Source organism: Rattus norvegicus, chromosome 8 (genome assembly GCF_021556685.1).
Source record: "Rattus norvegicus strain SHRSP/BbbUtx chromosome 8, alternate assembly SHRSP_T2T, whole genome shotgun sequence".
Taxonomy (NCBI): Eukaryota; Metazoa; Chordata; class Mammalia; order Rodentia; family Muridae; genus Rattus; species Rattus norvegicus.
The window spans coordinates 103,648,295-103,659,648 of record NC_141541.1 but is presented as its reverse complement, the minus strand read 5'-3'; the positions used below and the strand labels follow the sequence as shown (position 1 = coordinate 103,659,648).

The 11,354-nt window shown below is 45.7% G+C and overlaps 1 long non-coding RNA gene across 2 annotated transcripts in view; it reads left to right on the top strand.

The window, feature by feature from the left end:
* The first annotated feature begins 9,807 nt into the window (after positions 1–9,807).
* The window catches only part of LOC102553663 (uncharacterized), a 57,919-nt gene continuing 56,372 nt past the window's right edge, over positions 9,808–11,354 (top strand). For both annotated transcript variants that reach the window (XR_015627948.1, XR_015627950.1), the window contains exon 1: positions 9,808–10,080. This is a non-coding gene — a long non-coding RNA (uncharacterized LOC102553663). The remainder of the gene's footprint in view (positions 10,081–11,354) is intronic.

Sequence of the window (11,354 nt, the reverse complement as noted above, 5' to 3'; positions counted from 1 at the left end):
TCCCAACCAGTGCATCTTTTCACTAGCTGACGGACTGATTGTTCTATAAATGATTGCATTCCTGGGTCAAAACATCTTGAAGAAATGGGTACAAGCACACAGCAATCTGTTTTGATCTAAGCAGTTCTGAAGCAGGAAGTCTGGATCTCGCCTCAGTTCTTTAATAGCTGGCAATGAGCACCTCTGGGCCTCAGCGAATTGAGGAAGGCAGGCTAGGTTTGCTTAGACTTCTCTGGGTGGTAATACTTTCAAGTCTGTTACTTATGGCATAAAATATGTGTAACAAGAGGTCTCAGAAAGCAGTGGCATTGCCACAGCCCACAGCGCCATGGTCACAGGCACTCCTGGAGCCCTGGCCATGGCCACACACTGATCGTAGCTGACATTCACAGGGAAACAGCAGAACCAAGTACGCTTTGGAGTCTGTTCAATTTCATCTATTTTGCAGCTTTCAACTCTGTGATAAAAACAAATGGAAGACCACCCGACACTAACATTGTTTCAGTTCCAAAGCAGGGTGAGAGGGGACTTTTGAGGGGAGGGGACCTCTGATGAAGGATGGCAGGGGGGGGGGTTGGGTCTTGTTACCATTTTGCAAAGCTCCAGGGAATCTGAACAAAAGAAACAAGGGCTTTGAAGGTCCCTGCCAGGCTCTTCTTAAGAACCATGGGATTAGGAGGAAAAGGAAGCTCTTGAGAGCATAACCAAGTATTCACTGTGCCCGGCAGCCTACCCAGCAAAAACTCTGTCACCTTCATCTCGAGGCTTGAAAAGAAAACTGGGAGGGCAGTGGCTTTATTTGATCTCTTTGATTGGATTGTTAGCTTAGACCCTAAGTAGCCCAAGCTACTAAGTGGCCAAGCAAAGAAACTCAGGGCAGAACACATGTCTGCCCATGACTTCATTTTCAGAATAGGACTTAATTTCTGTATTATAAACGCTGTAGTCTGCACAATGTTTCTCGTTGAAACCATTCAGCTTAACAATGGAAGTTGATCTCACTGTGGTGGTATCCATCAATAGCTCTCATTTGGATGACTATGAAAGCCTTTTCCATCACTACCTCACACACACACTTGCACAGACACACAGACACACACACACACACACACACACACACACACACACACAATTAACCGATGCCTTAGCAAGTACTGAAAGAAAAGTTTAATGTATTGGTTAAAAAAAAAACACCGCACACACCAAAGGAATGGATTATGGACATAAGCCATAGAAATGTTTTCAATTTCTTTTGCTGTTAAGATACATCGTAAGAAACTAGTCCATTTTTGGAGAGTCACTCGAGGAGATTTGCATATAGAATGTTTATTGCAGGATAGCAGATGTGACTTGGATAGAGTGCGTGGGCTGGCTCTTGTGGATTTTTCTGCCCTTCTCTGTGTAGGCTAACAGAGTCAGAGGATGCCGCTGAGCCGCATCCCAGAAAGCAGTTCAGGATGGAGAGTTACTAGGACGCCTTTCCCACAGAGCTGGTTAATTCCAGCTCACTTTACCACTAATTGATGTGATACGGCTCGAGTTTGTCTTGCGAGATATGAGACCTCTTTTCAACAGCAAGAGAAATATTTGGTTTACTCCCAGCCCCGGAAAGCCTTTAATTTTGTAAAGAAAAGCTGGAATAACATAACTTTGCCCTATGCACACAGGGACACCCTTTCCTACTTGGCTTACTGCAAAGCCGTATTGGCTGCAGGGTTCTCTGAGACGTTGAATGATAGATATATGGAGGCACAAAGCAGGTCGTGAGGGAGAGGGGATGAACATCGAGGTTGGAAGGAGGACAATGTGCCCAACAAGAAAGGAAGTCAACCAGCGAAATTTTCTTTGACTTCATTCCAGATAGAAGAGATCTTCAGCTATAATAGTCTTGCAAACAGAGTGGCAGTCCTCTTGAGGGACCCTGGGAAGAAGTGGACGGCTTAGATTCCAACTGGTTGCACAGGCTCAGTTTCTCCTTCCCAAGGCAGTGGCAGCCGCAAGGGAGAGCCATTTTCTCTCCTTTCAACTTTAGGATGAGGCTCTCCTGCTGAGCAAACACAATGAATGCCTCTGCTGAGGGGGCCTTTTGGCTAGCCGCTATCCGCAGGCTCCAGGTGTCTCTGTACAGCAATGTCACCTCCTCAGGGTGGTCTTCTGTGACCTGCCTGTCTCAATTACATGTCCTTACGCACACAGTGGCCTGGGTTTCTTTTGCAGCTCCCACAGTGGTCTTATTCATCTTTTTTGGGGGGAGGCACACCCTTGGTTTCTCGGGCAGATCCATGTTATGCATCCCCAAGTTCCCTGCTGCTTCCAGATGCCAAGACAGACCTGGCACAGGGAAGATTCTCAGTAAGTCCTTGGTGACAAGTGAGTGGACTAGGTGACTTTTGAAGGAACACTGGTCTCCATTCCTCTGCCTCATACAGGGAGGACTCTCTGGCTGCTTCCTGTTCACCTGTCCTCTTCCGGCTTTGCCTCTCCCTTTCCCTGTCCTTCCCCCTTCCCCCTTCCTTTGTAACAGCCCTGTTGGTTTCCTTGTTACTTCTCGCATGCTGCTGTAGAAGGAAACAGATGGGTAGAGCATTTCTGTTGAATACTGAATATCACTCCCCATTGATGAGATCATTTTGGAATTTGCTAAAATTATTCTTCACACTTACATGGCCAGGGAGAAAAATACCCCTTGGTTTTATGAGAGCTGGGATAACAGTGCCTACCTTAAATCATTGTTAAAGAGACAAAAGCTTACCAGGATGATGTTGTTGACAGTTTTCCTTGCCAGGAGACTATGTTCAGTAAACTGTCCTCACTGGAATCAAGGCAGGACTAGAGCGCTGTCTGTCTCTGTGTCTCTGTCTCTGTCTCTGTCTCTGTCTCTGTTTCTGTCTCTGTCTCTCTCTCTCTCTCTCTCTCTGTGTGTGTGTGTGTGTGTGTGTGTGTGTGTGTGTGTGTGTGTGTGATCACTTGTCACTGTATCTGGGATGCTTACTATCTTTTAGACTGTGGCAGTGGCATCTATGGTACGAATGCCAACAGGAAATGATGTGTCCCTGGAAGAAATAGTTTTCATGGTACAATCTTAGCACTGTGAGATTTCTCCCCAATCTCTTAGAAATGTGGCAAACACGTAGGAAAGCTGCCTTGGCATGCCTTGAACACACAAGAGGCATTCCAGGTGCTCCCGCCTGCTTGCCATGTTTGAGCACATCCTTCCTCACCATGTGGACAATGGAGTGCTTGTAGGTTTAGCGTCTTCAGTGACGCATCTAAACTTTCTCAGGGTTAAGTCATCCGGTTGGATGATAGATGTACCAAGTAGTACTGACGGATGGTGCTGAGTTGAAGAGCAAGCAAACATAGCCATGGTACCCGGAGCTAAATAACCCCTCCTCTGGTAATGGCCACAGCAATTTGACTCTAGGCCAACTCGCTCCCTCACCTTCACCTCAGCTCAGGAAAGGCTGCCCTGGTGTGAAGCTGCAGCAAGTCTCAACATCTCAGAGCAGTCAGGGAGGTCTGCCAGTAACCTAGCAACGGGGTAACAGAAGCATCCTCCCGATGTTTTCCAATAATGAAATGATAGTCATAACATTTAAACAGCACAGTCTTGGAGGCTTGTAAAGTCTGTTGTGAATACAGGAAGGGAATCTTAAGAATCTTCTCCTCCAGGGCTGGTTATGTCCATTTTACAGAGAGGTAAACTGGAGCAAACAGGTTACAAGGGTCCCTCCCATTTTAAGAGGCAGAGCTAGAGAGAGAACAGCAGGTAGAACTTCTAACCAATAGGAAAGGAGCACGGGGCAGCTTGGTTTGTTTCTCATTAAACTTTACAGCTCCGAGAGAGCAGAGACTTCTCTTCGCATATTTGAAAAGCGCTAACCTTCCTGATTGCTAAATTATAGATGAGATCGATGGGTAGGTGGTCCAGGTTACAGCCTCGATGCTGAACAGGGATTTGGCTATTGGAAAAGTTTGCAAGACATTTTCTAGAAGTATGATTATTCTGTGATTGTTTTCTGAAACTGTAGCTTATTTCTGATCCCAAGGCACACACACGCTGTTTGCCTGATTCCGCTTCCCTGCTAACAGCAGAAAAGTGGTTTTAAGAGATGATTGCAGATTTTTTTTTTTTTTTTTACTTTTTTTTTCTATTGGGAAGTAGTCGCTGTGTTTTCCCTTTGAATCTTGGGAATCTAAGCATGGATTCAAGGAAGAGAGAATGGAGGGAAGTTATGCTAAGTGACCTTCTAGGCTGAGTCTCCAAATCACTCCAACTGCCTCATTGTTCACATCTGAAGCCAGGTGAGGAATCTGATTTCTTCTTGTAGCTCAGTGCTGGGTGTTGGAAGCCCAAGCTCCATGGGGAGACCACGCAGAGGCATTGATCACCTATCAAACTCAGCTCTCGAGTGTTCTCTGCCCAAGCACCAGAAGTGTGCCAAGAGGTCTTCAGATAACTAATTTGGTTTCCCAACAATTTTCAACTTTCCATCTAAAGCTTTAGATGTCATAGAAACTGTGACCATTGTCAAATCATTGTTGTTTTACGCTAGCGAGTTCAAGAACAAGTTCTAAGCACTACAAATAGAAACAGTGAGACAACCCCAACTCTTTGTGATCTGAGTTTTTATGCCTTGGGGAATAGGCTCGTTCTTAACTCCCTAGGGTGAATGTTTCGTCTAAGGCACGCTAGTCACCCAATTCACTTCGTCTAGGTTTTGATTTTATACGCAGGGCAGGATGCATGGGGGAAGTTTGCTGGGACCGATTTGGAGGACATTTATTGTCAATGAGTGGAACTCAGATCGACTTCGGGATATTATTCTTTGCACATGATGCTTATGCCCGAGAGCCCACTCCAGACCCCTCAGAGAAGCCACAGCACGTGATACACCGCACGCTAAGGCAAAGCTGGAGAAGCTATCTCCTTGATGATACTGAGCACAGATGATATCTAATTCCTGCTCTCCTGCTACTGCCAAGGCTTCCTAACTGTTTACCGATGTCCCAGGGCCTAGAGACAAAGGTCGTAAGAATTTTGGTTACTTCCTCCATTAGAACCATCATCAAATGTCAGCTCTGGCTACGGGGCTTGCTCACCTCTTATGACTAAGCAGGCTTTCTTTATCAGGACACAAGGAGACTTGTGTGTCTCTCAGCACTTGGAACGGGCAACTCTATTCCAAGTGCAAAACATCGCCTTGAATAGAAGGGATCTCACTCACAGACAAGAGCTATGGACGCAGCTTTGGAGGTAAGTCACACGGGGGTTTGGGTGGTCATGGCCTGTCACTCATGATGCAACTGCTATACCTTTGCAGTTCCCAAACTCTTAGAAGAGAGGCCTGGGGAGTTATAACGCATTTGCTTGACAACAATTGCATGAAGATCTCAGCCAGGTCTAAAGCTGCCCATCGAGCCAGTCAGGTAGAATTCCAGCCCAGGAAAAGAGCTGACAAAGAAGAGGTAGCTATTACTTAGCATGATCAATGCAAGTTAGCACACAGCGCAAGCTGTGTTTCTAAACACACAGACCAAGAAACCCCTCACCGGAATGGCTCAGCTGGCAGCACAGGAGGCATTAGGCTTGCCCTGAAACAGTAGTTATTGGTAAGCTGTGTCATGGAAGAAATGAAGTAGGGAAGAGTAGCCAGATCCTTCAGTAAGAGAAAAGGGTGCCAGATGATGCCGAAGCTGCCGAAGCTGCCGGCATTGGTGTTAGATGCTCCTGGCAGGAGAACTTCCTTGGCCACGTGGAGCTGAGTCAGGATATTTCAGACATTGACTTCCCCGAGTGTTTAAAGATGCTTCACAGTCCTGCTCGTGCTTGCCTACAAATTTCACACAGTTATTTTTGTCATCACTCCCCACCTTCTAGGTATCTGGAACGTCTAGAACTACAACGGCCACTGTAAAGGCTCCACTGGTCCCATAGCAAGCTCTGCTTGGCATGGTGGTGACCTGCTCCCTCCTCGCCTCTGCCCACCCCGTGACAGTCACCAGCCATTCATCATCTTGTTCAGTGTGTGTACTGTTTCAGTGTTCTTTGCACCGCTGAGCCTCGACCCCTTCCTTCTAAAGATGGGAGAGCAGGGGTAGGTACCCTGTCCTTTTTTACAGCCTAGAGACTCCAATGTGACCTCACCAGAATCTTTTTGGTTACTTGCCTTCCCAATGGTGATTTGATACTTTTAACTTTAATTAAAAAAAATAACAGATATCACTTTATCTTAATCCCAGCCCTGGATATCTAGGGTCATAGGGCTCCCTCCTCATGACAAAGCCAGCATCTGATGGACCTAGAGGGTGGGCATGGAGCCCAGCAGGATGATGGAGCTCCAGGGTCTACTGCTGTTACCTATGCTAGCTTTTGGACTTATATGGGGATGATACCCTTTTCTCTGTTTACTTCCCCTTTTGGAATGAAAATGTCGAAACTATGCTTATCCCGATATTGAGTTCAGGAAGTATATTACAGGCTCACAGCTGGAGAGAGTTTTGCTTTTGCATGAATCACACCTTAGGTCTCATCCACATCTAATTTAGATGCCATTTAGATGAGGCTTTGGCCTTTAGAGTTTAGCGTTGATGCTGGAATAAATTAAGGCTCTTGGAACTTTACAGTGAAGAAAGACTTGGGGGTCAGGAGCAGAATTTCGTTTGAATGTTGGAGTTCACCAATTTCATATGTTGAAATACTAACCTCGTGTGATGCAGTAGGAAATGGAGATTTGGGGAGCCGATCAGGCTACCAGGGTGGAGCCTTTGTGAGCAGAAATAGCGTCCTTATAAAAAGAGTTCCCAGAGTCCTCTTTGGAGAGGGGACAGCACAGAGATGGTCACCTGAGAACCAGCAAATGGACCCTCACAAGAAATAAAACCTGCCAGTGCTTTGACTCCCACTCTCCAAGGAGAATTGAGAAATGGATATTGGTTGAGCCTTCCGGCCAATGACATTTGTTAGTAAAGCCCATGATATGTCACACTGTGACCCCTCTTTGTGCTAAGCCTAAGGCTGAGTTGTTTACATGCCATGTCTCCTTTAATTATTGTTGTTGCCTCTTGGTTTTTGATACAGGATGTCACTATATAGCCCTTGAGGGCCTCAAACTCATAGAAATCCCCCTGTCTCTGCCTCCTGAGTGCTGGGATTAAAAGTGTGCTCTAGCACACCAGGTCTCCACTAGTTTTTGACACTGAACAAAATCCCTGGGGGTGGCCTTGCTAGTTTACTTGTTTATTGCCAGTATTCCTGAGAGCTGGAAGTCATCTAACTTAGAGCTATCCCCCAGTGTTAGAAATGGAGACCAGCAGAATGTGTGGGAGCAGTAGGTATTTTTTTAAAGTGAATAATCTTGTCCATTCATGATGAAAACATTCTCATTCTTATTTTACATGTGAACAAATATGTCAGAGCAACTCAGAATTCTCCAATCTGCAGAACTAAGATTGGAAGTTGGATCTTTGGGTTTACAAAGATGAGGACTAGGAGGACTAGGTAGGCAGTTCCCTTCTGGGATGTTATCTGTAACCCAGTTGTTTATCTCCTTCTTTTAAGTATCAAAGCCAGGGCTCAGAATCAGGCAGACTTGGGCTTAAAATGTTGATTTTGCCATTTATATACTGTTTGACCCAGAGCAGTTTGCTTACCCTCTCTGAGTCTCCTTTGTTGTTGTCTGTCTGTGGCAATAAAATGATGACTCATCAGAGGGCTGTTGAGGGTTAGGAGAATACAGCGATCAGTAAATGCCTCATTTTAGGTGTTCTAGGATTCATGTGATACAGAGAGTGCTATCAACACACACTTCCTGTCTAGACTTCTTACTGCTGCTATAATCAAATGCCACACACCCTGTGGATAATAACTACAGAAATTTATTCTGGAGGCAGGATGTGTGACATCAGGGTACTGGTGTAGGTGGGTTCTGCTCGGGGCCTCTTCCCAGATGCTGTCTGCTGATTTCTTGCCTTGTCTTTATGTGGTAGAAGCAAGAGCTCCTTGGTGCTTTTTTGGAGGGGCAATGATTTCATTCCAAGCTCTGCTGTTCTTGGCCTCCTTGTCTCTTGAAGGACCCATCATAATGCTACCACCCCGGGACTCTTATTTCAGCCTATAAATGGGGAGGGGCATACAGTCAGGCCATATACTGTTCCATCACCTAGAGGTAATTAAATGAAGGGATGTCTGAGCTTAAGTGGGGGGTGGGGTGGGAGTGGGGGTGGAGGGTGGGGGGGGGCAGGAGACGAGGAAAAGAGTGGATGCTAACACCAAAGACATTGATTTTTAGTCTTATAGTTTTCTTGGGGACCCAGCTTTTCAGGGGAAACTACTAAGTATATATTCAAGAGTTCCAAGGTCCATAGCGCTCACACCAGGCCTGGAAGCTGGAATCTATGGCATTGCTGCTTACTTTTAGATTCTCATCTCCCTCCCTGCCCACTCTGTGTAACAGCCCTGGCTGTCCTGGAACTCACTTTATAGATCAGGCTGGCCTCCAACTCACAGAGATCTGCCTACCTCTGCCTTGTGGATGCTAGGATTAATGGCATTTGCCTCTATGCTTGGCTACCTTTTAAATTCTTACTAAGAATTCAGCTAGTAGTGGATGTCGTCTCTATTTTTAACTATCATAAAACGCTCATAAACAACACTGGTTTTAGAACGTGATGTTTTTCTTGGGAGTTTCTGGTGCAAACCTTGTCTGGTAGAGCATGACTGGCACATGTGTGTTTTGAAGACTTTGAAGTGGTTAGTTCGGGCTGTGACGGGCTTTATTGCAAATGCTCACCGAGTTCTGTATATTTGTGCTTTCTAAAAGGTGATTGAGTGTAGAAATGAGAACTTCTTGAACATATTGGACTAAACAAACCAGAATTATTAGAATTCATCTTCTATTGCCTTTTAAACTTTCTTTTGTCATTTTGTAAGACAGGATCTCACTTTATTAAACTTGAACTTGTGGTTTAGACCAGGCTGGACTCAAACTCATAGAGATTCTCCTGCCTCTGCCTCCTGGGTGGGGGGGGATTAAAGGTGTGCACTTTCATGCCTGGCTGTTTTTGACTTTCAAACTATGGCCTCTAGAAAATGCGGGTTTCTGTCATATTACTTAAACTCCACTCCTATGTAGCACAGCCCTGGGACACAGATACCTGAGACTATCCACTGTGATTGGACAGCCCATTGCCTCAAAACTGGTTCAGAATTTCAGAATTTGAGGTGGATTATCACACACACACACACACACACACACACACACACACACACACACACACACACACACAGAGTTTTGTTCAGGAGACTTTTTGAAGAAAACATAGTAGATCCAAGGAGGTAAAAAACGACTTAAGGGTGTGAGCAGGAAGCTAGAGATGTTTGGTGGATATGGTATGACATTTGTGAAGGTTTTGGCACACTAGGGGGTTTGTGGGACTTGAAACACCACAGGGGTGTGAGAACCAGGGCCTTTTTACTGATTTTCTCAGATGTGGGCAGAGGGGAAGAGGCAGGAGTGAGGCTTCAAGGTCTCAGTTCCAAGTGCTGATAACAATTGAGTCAGATGTATTACATCATTTAATCTTGTGTCTTCATTTGACCCAGGAGGGAAGGGCTCAGAAACAGAGAGGGGGAGGGGCTTAAGCAAGAACACAGAGTTAGTTAGGGGCGATGGCAGCATTGGCATCAGAATCCCGGTCTTCAAGGCCAGACACTTCCTTCTCTCTCTTCCACTGGCCTCACAAAACGTCACTTACACGGCCTGAAGATTCTTTGTCTGACGGATGAGTCTGTTTTGTGGATCTGCCAGACAGGAAGTGCTAACGAGTGCCAGACACACAGAGTCACATCTCTTCACTGCTCCAAATCGGCTCTGGTGAGGTTTGGTGACAAGATAGCTCAGGACTCTGACTTTAAAAAAAAAAGCCTCAACACAAAATGAAAGAAAGCCAGTAGTCTGAAAAAAGTAGAATGAAACAAACAGACAAACAAAATAACCTTTGAGAACAGAGTAGGCCTCACTGCCTTCTCCTTTGTGGACTTGAAAGTGGAACAGGAAGCTGAGATCCAGGATTCCACTGGTGAGTAAACACTGCTGTGAGAGGCTGCAGCCCAGGGAGGTCATCTCTTTCTAGGAGCAGGGGCATAAGTGCTTTAAAAAGAAAGGGGAGGACACTCACTGAAGAAGTTTGTTTGAATACTGGGGGAGAGGCTTTTGCATTTCAGAAGCCCTGGATTCTGAAAACACATTTTGGAAGAAGTTGGTTCTAATCCCAGGATCTTTGCCTGACTCCTCTTCGCTTTTTGGCAGCATAAGTAAGGGGAGTATTTTCTATTCACTGTACTAAACAAACCAAACATTTAAATTTGTTTTGGTTCTTCTGTCTTTCTCTTCTTCCTCTAACCCCTCCTCCCTCCTCTTTCAATCCTGGAAGTAGAGCTGATTTCTCAGTGGAAATGACCTTGGGGTTAAGTCTCAAATAATTCTTAGTTTCGAGTTCCAGCTGGCAGCCGTTGGGATCCTGGAAGGCATTCTATCTGCTGCCTTCCAGGAAGAGAGGAAGATGGGAGAATTGGTCAAGAAGCAGATTTGGGGCTGTAGACATGATTGGGTGGTTAAGAAAAGTGCTTGCTGCTCTTCCAGAGGATTCCAGAGGACGTTCATTCCCAACGGCCACACGGGGCAGTTCAGGGCTGCCTGTAACTCCAGCTCCAAGGGATCTGATGTCCTCTTCTGGTCTCTGAGGACACCTGTACACACCTGGTATGAATCCATCCTTCCTCACCCACCCAAGAAGATGGGGCTCTCCTACACCCCAGCAACAAGAGAATTTCAGGTGTCTGCTGCAGAGCTGGTCCACAGTTATTTGGTGAATGCCACATAGTAGGCATGGGAAAGTACAAAGTAGAGAAACCTGACTAGGTGTGGAGCATCACCTTCTCCGAGTTTTCAAAAATAAGGTTTAGTCACGCCTCCCATCCTCACCCCACCCAGGCCCTAAGTCCTGAATGAATATTCTCGTATCAGTTAATTCTCTTTTATTCTAAATCCCTTTCCTCTGCCTCAATGGACCGAGTATTCCATTCATACACTTTCAGCTGTGGCAGCCACATGTTGACAAGAAGATAGAATGACTTGGTCTGGTGTCATGAATCACATCAAGGCTAGGACAAAAATTAAGTCGCCATGGTGATTGAGGTAGAGGCTACTCATGGAGCCGTTTACTGTGACTGGTGTAGTTGCTGCCAACACCAAGTGGTCAACTTGTCAGCAATAGAGACCGACAATAAATTTAAATGTAGGTTTTACTCCTCAGTGGCAAGGCCAATCACACTGGGCCACTTCCCTCCTGGG